Source organism: Lissotriton vulgaris, chromosome 11 (assembly GCF_964263255.1).
Source record: "Lissotriton vulgaris chromosome 11, aLisVul1.2, whole genome shotgun sequence".
In the NCBI taxonomy this organism is placed as follows: Eukaryota; Metazoa; Chordata; class Amphibia; order Caudata; family Salamandridae; genus Lissotriton; species Lissotriton vulgaris.
In genome coordinates this window covers 998802133-998820034 of record NC_141699.1, presented here as the reverse complement: position 1 = coordinate 998820034, position 17902 = coordinate 998802133, and positions in this window count along the sequence as shown.

Below are 17902 nucleotides of genomic sequence, written 5' to 3'. Positions count from 1 at the left end.
GTCATTGGGATAGACTTACGAGAGGACTGCTTCACTCATGGACAGTTATATGTCGCGCTATTGAGGTCGGGGAATTCCGAAAACCAATTTATTCTACTTCCTGATTCTCATGAAACACGAAATGTGGTGTACCATGAAGTTTTGGAGTAAATGTTATTTTCAATACTAAAATCATTGCTGCCTAGCCTTTTTTTTACCCGGACAATGTCGGGACGGGCCGCTAGTATATATATATATATATATATATATATATATATATATATATATATATATATATATATATTACCTACTGGCGATAGCCAGTAGGTATATATAGTTAGGATTTTTTCTCTATGGAACTTTTGAAAATTCTATGCCTAATAACTTTGGCGTTTGTGGACGGAATTGGCTGAAATTTTCAGGAAAATGGCACATTTTGTTTCTGAGCAGCTCCTGTAAATTTGGGGGGGGTTTGTCAAGGGGGGGGCGAGAAAAAAGGGGGGTCCCAAAACGCGTTTTTCCCATGTTAATTTCCATAGGGCGGTTGGCCTCACTTTTAGCCCGAACGGCTGAATGGATTTCCACGAAACTTGGCAAAATTGTAGGGACTGTTAGCCCGATGTGCCTTTGCTAGGTCTCAATATATGTGCTTCAGTGAATTTTGAGAAATTAACGTTTAAAACAAGATATATATCTGTAACAGCGCTCCGGGCAGCGCTCCGGTTCGCGAACTTTTCGCGTATCGGAACTTTGCGAAGCGAAGCTGATTGGCTCTCCGGTGTCTGTCAACATTCTAAACAGTCCGGAGCGGCCGCCATCTTGTCTCTCGGTAGGATCGAGAGACAAGAGGAGGCCAAAACAAAGGGGGAAATGAAGGAAAGAGGGCAAGGTAGACCCCTTCTGACCCCCTAGAATTGATGAGGGGGAAATTATAAAGCCACGCGGGGCCCAAAAAAAAAAAATCAGATTTTTTCGCCGTAGAGACGCGTCTTGGTACGCGAACCGGGCAGCTAACCGGGCAGCTAACCGGGAAGCTAACCGGCAGTGTAACAGGAGTCTGAGGAGAAGCTGATTGGCTGTTATCATTGTAAACAGTCTGGAGCGGCCGCCATCTTGTCTCTCTGTGGGATCGAGAGACAAGAGGTGGAAAAAAAAAAGGTGTAAATGAATGAAAGGGGTAAGGAAGACCCCTCCTGAACCCCTAGGATTGATGAGGGGGCTATTAAAGTTCCCTGGGGGGTGAAAAAAAAAATTGCGATTTTTCGCGGTAAAGGTGCTTCCTGGTACGTTAACCGGGCAGCTAACCGGCAGCGTAACGGGAGTCCGACATATTGTGTTTTTTGAACGTTTGTGATATGTGCACGTGTGGATTTTGTCTAATTAAGGTTAAAAAAATATATATATATCTTTAAGCGTGTTCTGGCGCGCTTACGTTTTGGGTTTGGTTTGCGCTGCAGAGACGATACGTCACGGTTATGCGATGCATCATGAGGCGTCTCACGGGCTACGTGATACGTCACTTAATAAAGAATATATTTTACAGCTATAGATATTAGCTTTTAAAAAAACAATGAAATTCACAGAAAAAACCATAGGTTATAGACCATATATAGTTAGGAATTTGCATTTACAAAACCTTGAAAATTCACTGAAAAAACCATAGGTTATAGACCATATATAGTTAGGGATTAGCATTTAAAAAACCTTATTTTATTTGCACAAAACCATTGAAATTCCATATATAGTTAGTTGCACTAACTATATATCGCGGACCCGCAATCCACTGCTAATGATGTCACATATTACATCATTCATGACATGGTCAGTGACATCACTGATAACATCACTGATGACATCTCAAATGACATCACTGATGACATCACTGACATCTCATTTGACATTACTGATTACATCACTGATGATATCATTTATGTGATAATACATCTTCAGACTCTAATATAACCTTAGATACACTCAGTGTAAACAGGCACTCACAGACTGTCACACATCCATGGAGTTACTCACACACCTAGTCAGTCATGCAAAGAATCAATCACACCTCCATTTCCTCAACTATACAGTTATACACACCTTACTTATTCAAACATATACTAACACATATTTACTCTCTTATACAATCCTTGATACAAGTTCACAATGATTCATACAGCCACTCTCACATTCACTGGCTCTTATGTTCAGTTATTTATATATGTCAACTCTCACATGGAGTGTGTTTTACATATGTACTTACTTTGACATGTAGAACTGAGATATCCATTCACTCACCAATATACTCATGCACACAGTCAACTGTCCATACAGCTGTTTCTACATGCACTTTTGAACCCATACACCTAGGGAATCAACTGCTCACACATCTATGCACAGAGTTATACACCTCCCAGCCACCCACACACATACTCAGTCTCCCATACAAATACACAGAAGAACATAAATAATGATTGCCAAATTAAGACACTTTAATCACTAACCCATGCACTCAGTGAGACACATTTAATCATTCTCTCATACAGTCAGTCATGCACCTACTAAATCCTTCATCCAGACACTTATACATCCACTCATTCTTCAATATGTAAGACATATTTTAACTTTACAGAAACATACAGTCACTGGGTGTTGTCATCAGTGGTGTCATCAGTGATGTCATTTGAGATGTCATCAGTGATGTCACTGACCATGTCATGAATGATGTAATATGTGACATCATTAGCAGTGGATTGCGGGTCCGCGATATATAGTTAGTGCAACTAACTATATATGGAATTTCAATGGTTTTGTGCAAATAAAATAAGGTTTTTTAAATGCTAATCCCTAACTATATATGGTCTATAACCTATGGTTTTTTCAGTGAATATATATATATATATATATATATATATATATATATATATATATATATATATGTATATATATATATATATATATATATATATATATATATATATATATATATATATATATATATATATATATATATATATATATATATATATATATATATATATATATATATATATATATACTGTGGTCTGCACCTGTTCTTCCCTTCAAGCACAGGTGGGATGTGGATGATTGCTGCAGGATTTTGTTATATATATATATATATATATATATATATATATATATATATATATATATATATATATATATATATATATATATATATATATATATATATATATATATATATATATATATATATATATATATATATATATAGATATAGATATATATATATATATATATATAGATATATCTATATATATATATATATATATATATATATATATATATATATATATATATATATATATAGTACTTTTACAAAGTATATGACTTCACCACACATGCATTTGCTTTGTAATGGCATGCGTGATAAAGTCATATGCGTTGTAAAAGTTTGAGGAATTATGGCTTTGCGGAGTAATTTTCCCGCGTTGTAAAAAAAGCGGAGTGATGGTATGCAGGATGAAAGAATGCGGGATAACTTCATATATTCCCTGTGAAGTGCTGGCAGTAGGTGAAACAGTCTCTCGCAGAATGTCGGGCGATAATCTGAGTGAAGGACCTCTCCTTACAAGTTGATGTCCTTATTTACTAAATCCTATCAGAAATTGAAATTTCTGACATAAGTTTAAAAATGTCTGAAATAGATTGTGTGCATTAAGGTATGCGTTCTAGACATTTTGTTATAAACATATAAGGTAAAAGGACGTCAATTCAGACTACACTATTGTAGGTATGCATTTGTATGTATTAACCTTGATGTTGTGGAAAGTGGTCATTTGACCCAGATAAATGTCGCATTAGTGGTTGTATCTGTGTCAGCAATTGAATGCCTTGATGCTTGTACAGCTCTTAGATGGATAATGTCAGGCAACATCTGTGTTTAATAGCAGACATGACTGCATAAATCGGGAAAGATGAAAGGAAGATGGCGAACTCCATTACTCAAGATGAAGTTGAGTCCTACATAAAATTGAGTTAGACCTTAGGGACTTTACGTCAAAAAGAGATATTGTACCTGAATATTCGGTCTAAAGTATGTTGGCCCAGAATATCATGGTAAAAAGACAGTGACTGCAAAAATTCTGAGGCACAAAAATATTGATAAAAGTGTCTTTTTTGTGATTATTAATAACAACGTTGTTAAAAATATTGTTTACTAAATTATTGGGGTATTTAATATAGTTAACATTACTGTTGTAGTCAATGCATTGCTAGGTAAAGTGTAATTTTGGGTACATGATACTTTTTATTAGGCATATATTTCTTTTGTATGCGGGCTTTGGATTACTTTGGTACTTTGTGTAGGCATTATGTATTTTACGACTGACTGGAAATATATTAATTTATTATTTTTAGAAATATTAATATTTTTGTAATCAATATAATGTTAACATGTAATAATTTTACAAATCTTGGGGTCATGTATTTTGTGGTGTATAATTCAAATGTTATCGTTATATTATAAGTTACATAGGTTTTGGTAAATTTGGAGAGTAGCATTGAATGTCAGGTTAATAATAAGATTTGTATTTTTGGGGGATTCTTTTGCAATTATTGTGTTTGCCGTTTTTAAAGAAAACAAATTGGGGTACTTCTTAGGGAACTTTGATTTTGGGTGGCAATAAAAACATTCTTTAACAATTTTTTATTTTTGAATGATTAATATTTATTTATTGCACTTTCCCTACAGTTTGGGGGCTTGGAGTCAGCATAGTGTAGTCTGCAACGTAATTCACTTTTCTGTTCTTTTATTAGCCTTAAATGAGACTAGTAAATCTTACCCTTGCAAATGATGTACTTTTCAAATGCCTGTTGTACTGTAGTTAGAATACTAGATTTTGCCCTTCCAAGTGATGCACTTTTGACAATCATTGTTTGGAGCTATTACAATGAATCCCGCAACATTATGCCCTTTTCAAAATATTTGTTGGACTTCATTTAGAATCGTATACTTCCTAACTATGCACTAATTCCATTTTTTGCTGGTCTGGAAATAGAACAGTAAATCTTAACCTCCCACATTCTGCACTTTCCCTAACGTTTGGGGATTTGGAGTTAGACTAGTATAATTGACACTACCCCTCCTACCTCTGCTACATACTTTACACTGTTTCCCGAATACTTGTTAGCCTGGGGTTGGAGTTTTAATAGTAAATATTACCCTTTCAAATTATGCATGTTCCCCAATGTTTGGGGGTTTTGAATTAGAAATGTATACCCTGCCACACTTTATACACTTTCCCCAATGTTTGTTGGATAGGAGTTAGAATAGTAAATCTTACCCTTCCAAAGAATACACTCTCTGAAATGTCTGTTGTTATAGAGTTAGGGGCATATTTATCATAGGGCTTTTATCGCCCTTTGCCATTCAAGGAAACGCAGGGTGGCGCAAAACCGACAATGAGATTTTTCAAGCCACTCAAGGTCACCTTGCATAGCCCTATGGGGCTTGTTAAATCTAGTGTAATGCAAGGCAGCGCAAGTCGCTGCCTTCCATTACACTGCATATGTAGGGCATTCCATTAGAGGAGGGTGGGTGTTCCCATTCATCCATCCATGTATTCTGACAAATTCCCAGATTTACCAAGAGCGGTAGACCTCGGAAGGCGTCAGAAGTGTACGCCTCCCCACCAGAGGCTCAATGAGGACAAATATCTTTATTTCTCTTCATTGTTTCCTCTTTGTACGTTATGCAGCATGTGCAGAATGAGGAAAATGCCTCCTAGCATTGTTTTTGTGCAGGGAGGTGTCCTTTCCTGCACAAAAATATTCCTGCTTACAACGCCTGGTGCAGGGATGCCTGCATTAGTGCTAGGCAGCACATTGTGCGCCAGTGCAGGGAAAAACAGGAATGAGCCATACAATGTTCAGTACGAAGCATTCCTACCCTTTCTGTATCATGTAGCGCAGCAATATGACTTGCAGCAATGAGATGTGTGAATTGTTAATATGTATGCCTCTAAGAGTACTAAATCTTACCCTTCAAAGTATGCACATTTCAAACGTTTTGAAGTTTTGGAGTTAAAATAGTATTTTTACCCATCTACATGTTTTGCCAATATCTGTGGTACTAGCGATAGAATAGTTATTCGTATACTTTCAAAATGTTCATTTTACCTAAAGTATGTTGGACTAGAGTTAAAACAGTTAATCTTAACCTCTCAAATTATGCACTTTCCCAATGTTTATGGTTTGGAGTTAGAATGGTATATTTGATGACCTCCCCAATTTCACACATTATCCCTCATGTTTTTGGATTACTTGGATCTGACTAGTAAATCTAACCTTTAACAATCATGCACTTTCCATAATGTTTGGGGTTTTGGAGTTAGAATTGTATATTTGCCCCAGCCCACTATTTACACACTACCCTCAGTGTTTGTTTGACATGCATTTGAATAGCAAATGTGACCCGATACCCAATATTATGCACCTTTCCCATTACCCCAATGGTTGGGGGTTTGGATGTAGGACAATATATCTGTCCCAATCCTACATTTAAACACTTTACCCAGTGTTTGTTGTACTAGACATGGAATAGTAAGTCGTAACACACAATATAATGTACTTTCCCCACTGTTTGTGGATTTGGAGTTACAATAGAGCATTTGTCTCTCCATTCCAGATCTCATAGAAGTGCCCCAACGTTTGTTGGATTGTAGTTAGAATAGAATATCTTACAATTCCATACAAGGAAATTGAAAATTGAATAGTTTTTTTATTACTCTTCCCCTATGTACGCCTTTTTTCATGAATGTTTGTAGATAATGGAATTATAATAATGATTTGTAATACCTTATTAATGCAATTTCTTTAATAATTGGTGGTTCATAGTAGGCCTGGGCAAAATCTGTTTTAAGTCGCCATTATTTGCATGTTTTTGTTTATTTTGTATTAGGCTTATTACGTGAAATTTACAAAATTACACAATTAGGTTACATTATGCTATTATATGCTGTTTAACAAAAATTGAAGCACTCCAACTTATAATAGCCCAAAATTAGCTATAGTCCATACAAAAAGACATCCAAAAGTTTCCACGAAGATTTTCTTTCTTTATTTCTTTTTTTGTTCAGATCCAATCCCAACCAACGCGTTTCGCCGAGGTTATTAACTACCTTTCGGCTTCGTCAGGGCTTATCTTCAAATTGAACCTGCCTTCAGTATTTTCAATGTTTTTCTCGCGGGTGCTTTTATGAGTTATCTGTTGCTATATTAGCTTGGCGGAGGGACTAATATCCTTATATTCTCAGGTCCTGCACTTTTGTCTACAGTCTCCAAATCGATATCACTTCTATAAGTCTCGCCTTTTATCTCAATTTCCGTAGTTCACTCTCACTGTCGTTTTACTGCTTAACGCTGAAAATCACTTCCGCTCCGCTGCCCTTCATAAAACTGCACCCATTCTCTCTCTTCTCCAACTGGCGTCCCGTGTACAGGCAGACAAAAGTGCAGGACCTGAGAATATAAGGATATTAGTCCCTCCGCCAAGCTAATATAGCAACAGATAACTCATAAAAGCACCCGCGAGAAAAACATTGAAAATACTGAAGGCAGGTTCAATTTGAAGATAAGCCCTGACGAAGCCGAAAGGTAGTTAATAACCTCGGCGAAACGCGTTGGTTGGGATTGGATCTGAACAAAAAAAGAAATAAAGAAAGAAAATCTTCGTGGAAACTTTTGGATGTCTTTTTGTATGGACTATAGCTAATTTTGGGCTATTATAAGTTGGAGTGCTTCAATTTTTGTTAAATTGAATGTGTCTAATCGTCGGATTACACAGTGAGGAGCTGGGTGGTATCCTCCCCTGAACTTTGAAGCACCTAGTGTTTGCATTTGCGGTCGAGTATTAAAATAGAAGGTGAAACACTTCTAGAGCGCTGGTAATCTCCAACTGCACCCAAAGTTGAATTCATTGCTATTATATGCTGTTTGAAGAAAAGTTTAGTACATAGCAGTTGTTAACAACATGAATGAACAGAACACGGGGGCGTGGCTAACCAGCCGACATGGCGGACGCGGGTCCGTGAAGCCCGAGTCATTACTCCCCTAATCCTGGTCATTTCTCCTATAGTCCCTAGCATTCAAGCACCTGTCTGACAAATATCGGTGGCGGGAGTGGTCCTGCATCTATCGAGCAGCCCCTTAAGCCTTTTGAATGACCAGTGCAGCGGCAGTGACGATATCGATACTGCGGCGTCCCCGCAACATAAGATGGCCGCCCAAGCTTGAGAGCAGTGACTAGCGACAGCGGAGGGCTTTGACAGGTGGCAACCGGTGGGCTGTACGGAGGAGGAGACACCGCGATCGACGGCAAGCATCGGGTCGGGCTGCTCCCCCTTCCTGCAACTCGCTTCAAGGAAGTAAGTGGTCTGTGGCCAGGCCCGGACTGGCTATAGCGGGCACAGGGCAATCCCCCAGTGCGCCGCACGGGTGGGGGCCGGTTTTGGGCCCCTGGGGGCCGTTTTTGTTACAGGGCCGTTTTTGCAGCATAGCTGCAAAATTGGCCCTGTACCAAAATCGGCCGAAAACCGGACCGTCAAAGAGCTCGGCGGCACCTCCAACATCCCCGAGTGGGGAGGGGGGGGCGGCCGAGCACTTTGCCGGGGCTGGTTTTGTTTCTCAGTCCGGCCCTGTCTGTGGCCTTGCTGGGTTGGCGGAAGCTGTCTCCCGCGAAGACAGAGAAGCCAGAGGTGAGAGGGACAGACGCTCGCCCTGCCCCGGGTGGACCCGGGAGGTAGTGACACTGCGCCCGATGGGGCCCAGCCTGCTCGCACGGTCCCTCCTGGGGCAGTGCGGGCCGGAGGACAGGGGCCTCTCGGCGGTGGTGATTAATTACAGCTGTGCCTGCCCAGACAGCGCTGATCAACACGGATGGGACTGAATGCTGGAGGGAGATGACATACCACCCAGGACATTGTTCCTGTTGAGTCAGGTGAGCCCCTCACGTGCTGTCATGCCTGTGGAGTCTGTGTGGCCCTGAGGAGGCGGGACTGCGGGGATCGGGTGAAAGCATCAGGGTTCCTGGAGGGACCTGAGCAGCGCCGCCCGCGCTGGACTGTAGCGGTAGCGACCCTTGGCAAGAGCAGCAGAGAGCCATGTCCACTGGGTGTCACCTGGGGAGCCCCTGCTGGGATCGCCCAGCTGAGGCCCGACCCTCGTCCCCCTGGGCGGTCACACCCATACTGACTGGTGCCTGGAAGTGTGGCTTCCTGACGCCACGTCCTAGAGGTGATGAAGGCGGGACCTGAGATTCAGTCACTGGAGAAGCACCCACCGCGTAGGCACTCATCACCGGAGACCTGCTCATCATCTGCGCTGACATATAACGGCGCAGCCTGAACATTCCACGCCTGGGCTTGGAGGCCCTCTACACCTTATTGCAGCTCCAGCCTCGATTCTGGCGCCTGAGGCTTCACTCCCGGTGAAAACTAGTCACCTTGTGCCACCGAAGTAGGGGTCACGCCATAGAGCTGCAGCAGAGGGCAGTTTGGCGTGTGCTGAGGCGCATGCCTCATCAGTGACTCTCCTCACCCCTCCCCCTGGACTGGTATAGGGGGGTAGGGCCCACAGCGCCAGGTACCGGGCACCTCTGGATGCTAAAGCGAACCAACCTCCCTCTAGCTTCCTCCCCACACTTCAAGCTCACTGCTGTAGGAGGATTGCTGGGAAAGACCTCTGGTCCGCGCTTGGCTGTGTCTGCACCGTGCAAAAGCAACAGGCTGGGCGCACTGGATTCCCCGGGGTCTACGGGGGATGTGCGTATTCAGTAGAGAACGGCAAGACCCACAGCAGCGGGCATCGGGCATCACCAGAGGGACGTGCACAGGAGAAGACCCGACATCTAGATTTGCCCACACGACAGAGTACCGAATGCCAACGGCGCAACAACTGGTGATGGGTCGCCTGCGCACCACCAAGCAACACCTTAATGTCCGAAGTAGTAGTGCAGATCAATCACCGTCAGAAGGAGGACCAACAACTGAAGCGCCACATGCAACGTTGGCTACCAAACTGGACTTAGTGCTGGCCGCAGTAGAAAAGATAGGATTCTCACCGGACCAGACCCGCATCTCTCTTGAGTCCAAAATCGATAAAGTCACGTTAGACTTTAACTTGCTGCGCACCAACCACCAGAAACTCGGCGACAGAGTGTGTACACATGAACAGTCGATTGCGGAACTGAAGCCAATCAATGAAAGCCATACGGCCGCCTTGCAGGATCTCATAGACCGAGTACATGATCTGGAGGAGAAGGTGGAGGATGCGGAAGGGCGCTCCCGCCGCAATAACATCCGTGCGGTGGGTCCGCCAGAGGGCAAAGAGGGGCGGCACCTGGAAGAATATGCTGAAAACTGGATTACAGAGCTACTCCCGGAAGGTGCGATGTCAGCTCACTTTTTAATTGAAAGAGCCCACCGAATTCCTGCACAGAAACCACCGCCGGGCGCCCGCCCACACCCTTTCCTCTTCAAAGTCCTCAACTATAGGGATAGAGACTCGATCCTCAGTTAAACCCGCAAGCTGGCAGACATAAAAATAGACAGTAGCCGCATTATGTTCTTCCCAGATTTTACAGCGCACGTGCAGCGCCGCAGAAGTGCGTATGCAGCGGTGAAAAAAAACAACTGTGTGACCTGGGCCTCATCTACTCACTCCCTGTTTCTGGCCAAACTGCGAGTGGTTGCAAACAGAACTGCGCGCTTCTGTGATTCCCCCTCTGACACCTGGGACTGGTTGGAATGGAAGAATCGGGCCTACTGACTGGGCATGGGCCTCGTGGGAAAGACGAGCTAAGGAGGTCGGGCAGGAGATGACGTCGACGCTGCGGGCGAAACAGATGCCGGACAGGAACAATGGCGACCTCCACCTCCCCTAACCTGGAACAGAGACAGGCTGAAAGACAAGAGGCGATCCACATGGCGGCATCGTTGGGTCCTCTGGCCTCTGGCCCTGATCACCTTCATAGCCCATCGAGACTCTCAGACACTGGCGACTCCGCATCATCCAGATTGGATGGCTCTGAAGAATATCCAATGCCAGAAGTTACCCCGCAAACAGCGGATGGAATTATATGACTCTTAAAGGACATTGGTGGCTTAGACAAATCAACCGCAAGTATTTACAACACCAACACTGTAATGTAATATATTTGACACCCTACTCCGTCGCTTATTCCCTATTAGCCCTCAAGGCCGTCACACGTGCTGCAGCGAGCAGTTCCCGCCACAGCTTGGGCGGCGCTCTGCACACACCGCTCACATTACACACAGCATCACGAATTGGTGCGGGGAATATCGGGTTACACCCTGGCATCAAGAGGAAATTCGACACCAACTACATATACTCATACTACTTGGCGGTACACAAATTGCATGTACAATTAGACAGGATTGGGGGGTCCCCGGCGCTGCTCTCATTGATACACTCAGACCATAACCCCCAACTCTTAAAACTTAGCTGGGAGCTTGGGCGTTCACCCACTCCCACCTGAAGACTACAAACCGCGGCACTCGAAGATCAGCCCTTTCGTTCATCGCTGGGAACAGCTATCCTTGAATATTTTGAACTCATAAGGGCACAGCCGGGGGCAAGCTAGTAAAGTGGGAGGCCTTCAAAGTCACAGCGCGGGGACACTGTCTGGGCACGACCTAGAACATACGCAAGACACTGCAACACGACCTCACTAAAATAGAAACACAACTACTGAGGTACGAGGCGTATGGCGAGGCCGGGGGTAGGGACCATCATTGTCTAGAAACATTACGCACGCAACACGCCGAGCTACTGGAACGCCTCTGCTGCCTTAACTATGCAGTACACAGAGCCCGCACGCACGCCACCGCTGATCGCGCGGGACGCCTCTTAGCTTGGCTCATCAGACAAGAGCATGCCCACACGCCCATAAGCGCCCTACGGGCTGACACTGGTCTGCTAGTGCACACACAACGTGATATTCACGCAGCCCTGAAGCATCACTATAAGCGATTATACCAGTCCCGCAGTCTACGAGATCCAGATGCCCTTGCATTCTTCCCTCGACCGGATACAACTGCCTGAGGCATCGCCGGAGCACGCAGAGCTTCTGGATGCTGGGATATCTCTAGAGGAAATCAGGAAGACAATCTCAGCGCTGGCGACGGGCAAAACTCAGGGGTCTGACGGCTTCCCGGCCGAATATTACAAAGCGTATCAAGTAACATTGGTGCCGCACCTACATGCCCTCTTTGCAGCCTCAGCAGAGGCGGGGCACCTTCCCTCCTCGCTCTGCGAGCCACATCTCATTACGCTGCTTAAACCCGACAGGGACCATACCGACATGGGCTCGAACAGACCTCCTGCTATCCTTAACACCGATTATAAAATACTGACTACATTTCTAGTGGACAGAGTAGCTCAAGCTGTTGCCTCCCTGGCACACGCCGACCAAAATGGATTTCTACCGTCACTTAGTACTTCACTTAACCTACGCCGCTTCTTCGGAATAGCAACTTAGTCCACATACGAATGGCCGTGGGTGGGCTGCCTTGTACTTTACCTTGAAAAGGCATTCGATTCCCTCAAAAGGGATTACATGTTTGCGACTCTTGAACGGTACCAGTTAGGCCCCGCCTTTTTGCAGCTGACCCAAACCCAACGATGAGAGTGAGGGTGGGCCCCTACATCTCTGAGGCCATCCCAGTGCGACGAGGCACGAGGTAGGGTTGTCCTTTGTCCCCTCTCCTCTTCGCACTGGCGATGGAGCCCTTGCAGAGTCCTTGAGAACCCAATTACATGATGGCATTCCGCTAGGCGGTGACAAGCATACAGTTTCGCTGTATGCTGACAACCTGTTGATATATTGCAGGGACGTCAGTTGGATCTGGGGGGCCCTGGCCCGTGTTCTAGAAGAGTTCTCAGCTATATCAGGTCTAAGAGTTAACTCTGCTAAATCCAAACTGTATGCCTTTGGAACAGGGGTCTCAAATCCAGGATTTGTGCTCAATGGGGAGTGGGTGCAATGGTGCCCAGACACGTTATTTAGGCATACGAGTCTATCGGCAGCTGCAGGATCTCTTTGACGGCAACCTAGGTGGGGCTTTGACAGCCATTCGCTCTCAGATGCGCTTCTGGAGCACACTCCCCCTGGCTGTCACTGGCAGAGTGGCACTGCTGAAAATGGTGGCCTTACCACGGCTCCTGTACTACTTTGCCAACCTGCTTAATTATATACCAGCCTCCTTCTTTGTCCAGCTGGAACAGACAGCTAGGGACTTAATCTGGGGTCCCAACCGGCACAGGTTAGCGATCAAAAAACAATATCTGCCCACAGATCAGGGGGGTTTAGCGGCCCCTTGCTTTGAACACTACTACCTGGCGGCTCAACTCCAATGGATCACCAGATGGGTCACAGATCGACAGCGTAGCAACACGCCATCCACCCGACCGCCATACACAATGTTGCAGATCCTCATGCCCTTCCACCCTGGAGCGCGTTCACGTCACCCGGAACCATTATATTTGAATGTGGTATATAGATGCTACAGACGGAGTGTAACGGCCGGATTTTCTGACCAGATAGAATCAGCTCATCAGAGCACCACTAACCCAGCCGAAACGTAACCACCTCCCTCCTTAGGACCTATTTACAACAGGTATCTATATTTCCTACCCAAGGATGGGGAATTAGCAATATACATGCTTGGATCTTCTACAATATCACACTCATACAATATAGTCTCGCGACCATATCGGCCCAGACTAATCTACCCTTGGGCAGTTCTGATTACTTACCATTACACACTGGCTACACCCAGTGCTCGCTCAAGATAGGCACTGTATCCCCCCAGTGCTCTCACTATTACATACAAACACAAGCCACAATCCTGTGGGTATACACACTAACCTCGGTCAGTGCTCTCATTAACGCCTCTTTCTCTAGAGACGATCTCATTACACACCGGTATCCCTCCCGATGCTCTCATTAACGCCTCTTTCTCTAGAGACGATCTCATTACACACCGGTATCCCTCCCGATGCTCTCATTAACACCACCTTACAACGACAATCACTTTCCTATGAATACCTTTAGCTCTTCATGGTGGGAAATCTCTCATTATCCACTAGGGGTATAATATTACAATATTATGAATCACACAAGAAAGGCCGAATTACACGGTGTACAACTTATTCTCTATTTCAAGGGCTCCTCTCTCCCTAATTATTCAGTTACCATTTACCTGATCGGGGGTAGCTTCCGTTCGTGCAATAGCACCTGACTAGAAGAAAAGGTTACCTTTGCTGTATAAGAACAAGGCATACGCTGGTTCACTAAGAACTGGGGTATCTTTATTAACAATACCAATATAATACTGCACTATAACACATAGCCTGAAAAAGAAAGTGAAAGGTTAGAATGTGTGCACGCTAATAAGAAAGGGTCGACGTCACCTTATTAATAGGAAGTCTGGACTAAGCAGTCATCTGGGTTCCCGTCTCGTCTGTGCCTTGGCTCGTCTTAGGGTCACACCTCTGCAGTCACGGATACACGTCTGCACCGCTATGCTCGGTCTCCTCAGTTTCCCTCCAAGTCACTGGAACCTTCCTCTTGTCAGCTGCGTTCTCTCTGGCTGTTCTGCACTACTCCTCTCTCCTCTCAATCACGGACTGTCTTCACTTCTCAACTTCGATCTTAAAACTCAATTTCTACCACTCTGGTATTCGTTCTCTCAACTAACTGCTTCACTCTGTATGCTCTGATCTTAATGTCAAAGCTCGCCAGCTGCTCCGACTAAAATAACTTCAATCTTTCTAAGAGAGTATCAGCTTCTCTGTCTTTCTCGGACTTCAAAATGGCGACTGTCTGCCTTGAAATAATTAATTGCATTGATGCTAACGACTAGCTGCCGCCTACGGACTGACTGACTCACTGCCTCATGCCTTCGCTAATATGGAAGCTTGTCCCTTCATGGAAAGTTACGGCCAGTAACATGCCACCCACCAAATTCTTGTACCTCCCCGTACCAAGGACACGTTCTCAGCCGGCCGGCCTGATGTTATGTCTTCGGCATGGAGAAAAATACAGTCTTTCGATAAGGGCCAGCCTGAGCCGGTTCTCTCCAAGCGAACAACACCTCGTAACTAAAACATTACATTTGACCTAGAAGCATCTCAAGCTGCCGGGGCAGAAAGAAAGATGGAGTCTCTCCCGTTTGAGGCCTACAAGGCCCGAGATCAGCATAACTCCATGAAAAGTATACTAACACCTTTACAAAAGGACAAATTATCACTAATACTCATAAATCTATCCCTTAACACAAGTTTATAAACCCTAATCTAAGGAAAGGGGTACGGGATTGTGTCAACACGCCTTGTGAATAGGCTCTATTTACGGTTCTAATCCTTCTATTAGAATGATAGTAGACTAAAGTCACCTCCAATCACCTTCCCTCATGAAAGGGCCCAAAAAAGTCGGTCAGAACACGGAGCCTCTACCTTACGTGGCATGTCACACCCTATGCCCCCGCCCTCCCTTTGGAAGGCACTCCCAGGGGTCGGACGATATGCACAGCCACTGATATGCATCACTGGCACGAAGCCGGGATACGGACCCTAGGCGACCTTTACCATGAGGGCTTACTGATTCCCTAAGCGACTTTAGCAGCAACCGAGGAGCTTCCCGCCGGACAATTTCTTCTACACTGCTCGCTGGTGGCCACCCTTGCAAAGAAATGGGGAGATCTAGGCACTGAACCACAAATGCATCTTACCATCCAATATCTGCATGTCATGGGGCGGGGTAGGCCCTGATGCGTTGGTTTGCCGCTTTGCTGCCTCATCAAGCAGCGATTAGTCTTAACCCCCTCAGGCGCTAGTGGGAGTATGACTTAGGACTCCAACTCTCAGAAAAAACCTGGACACAGATCCTGGCCAGCCCGAACCATATCCCATGAAACATGAGACTCTGAGAAATACAATACTTTATTACACGGCGTGCATACCTAACACCAGCTAATATTAACATATATTTCCATCGAGCTGAAGCTGCCTGCCCCCGATGCGCAGCTCTAGTTGCAGACCTAATATACATGCTCTGGGGCTGCCACAATCTAAATGCATACTGGAGGGGGTGGCGGAAACACTCAATGCCTGTACAGAGAGAGAGATAACCTTTGAGTAGCAAACATATTCACTACACGTCTTCCGTAGGATGCTCAACACTAAGGTCACCTCACGGTTCCTAGATTTGGGCATAATCCCAGCCAAACGGCTCATTACAAAAAGATGGAAAGCATCAGATCCCCCACAGGTTCAGGCTTGGAGGTGTTCCACCATAGCGTGGGCCAGAGCTAAGGGCATGGCGATCAGGCGAGAGGAGCTGGTGGGCCTCAGGAAAGTACCTATAGCTGAAACTTGGGATGCGATTCTGGCAACACTGCAACAATCCACAGATTTGCCAACCCAGCCCTCACAGACATCTGCCCTAAACAATCAACAACGTGCACGTGCACCACACTCATAGTTTGCACTTGCACAACCGATACAGTGCCAGCAGCTAAACAATATCATCCCAACGCACATGCGCACCATAGCCCTATGACGATGACAATACTAAGGGGCGCATTCGGAGTCACAGATACCTATATACATGTACTCTAGCTTGCGTGTCTGACCCAACCCTTCCCAAAGTTCAATACCCTAAATGCAAAGTTATAGCCACTTGAACAGCTACATTACTCTCTCTGTACCTAATTGACTCTTAAGCACAAGCTGCTCCGCGAACTAAGTAAATATTTCGCACACATGGGTTATGAACAGAACTGTATTATGAACAGTCATGTGTCAAAACATTATGAAGCAAACTAATGCAGAAATCCCTTTGTTGTACCCACATATACAGTTGTCTAGTGACGCACAATGTCTATTGTTGTTACAAATTGCTTAAAAGATGTAATAGCAGATCATGCAAAAGTTTACTAAAAATCAATAAAAAGATTTATAAAAAAAAATGAATGAACAGAACACAAGTAGCAGTTGTTTGTGGCACTTGTGTTTCATAGAGGGGTTGTTTGTACCAGATGTTTGTGGCATCTAAAATTGATGTGAGGTCACATTTTGAGCTAAAATATAGTGCCAAATGCTAGATTTGTGTAATTTTTCCAAAATGTACATTATTGTGATTTTTGCACAACCCAGTTAAGAGCTACATTACTAAACTGACAATGCAAGTAATATTATAATTTTTTTTTTTTTTTTTTTTTTTAATGCAAGTAATAAGACATATTTGTTTTGTATCCTACTCTGTCTAGAATTAACAATTATAATAATTGCAAGTTTATTTTTTAAAATTAATAAGAAGCACACACAAAATAAAGTAACATTAAATAGGTTTTTATTTTCTGTTACAAAAAAATCTGCCCATTGTAGAAATAAATATGAAATGTTAGCACAGGAAACAAAATGCTTATGTATATAAAGTAGGATTAGACAATTTGACATGTTTCTAACTGAAATAATACATTAAATCTATTTTTCACATAGCAGTAACTGTTAGTGAAGGCTGAAAAAGATTCACGTACATGTTCTAACTAGCACCGTATTTTTATTAAAAAAATTGAATGTTAAATAATTCTAAATAAGTCATAAAACATATAAAAACAAATAAATGTGTAACATTGATTAACATTCTTTAAACTAAGTGCTTATATTACATTCCGAAATTCAAGAGTATAAAAATGCTTATTTCATACATTTTTACAAGTAATAGTTTACTACTGATGTGAGAAAGTAGATTATTAGTTGGAGTGGATGTTGGTCCAACATAAGTAATAATGTCAATATTTTTACCAGGTCCAGTAAGTTGTTTCTGTAACTTACACCTGAGCTCAGCACCTGGTAGCATTGGCAC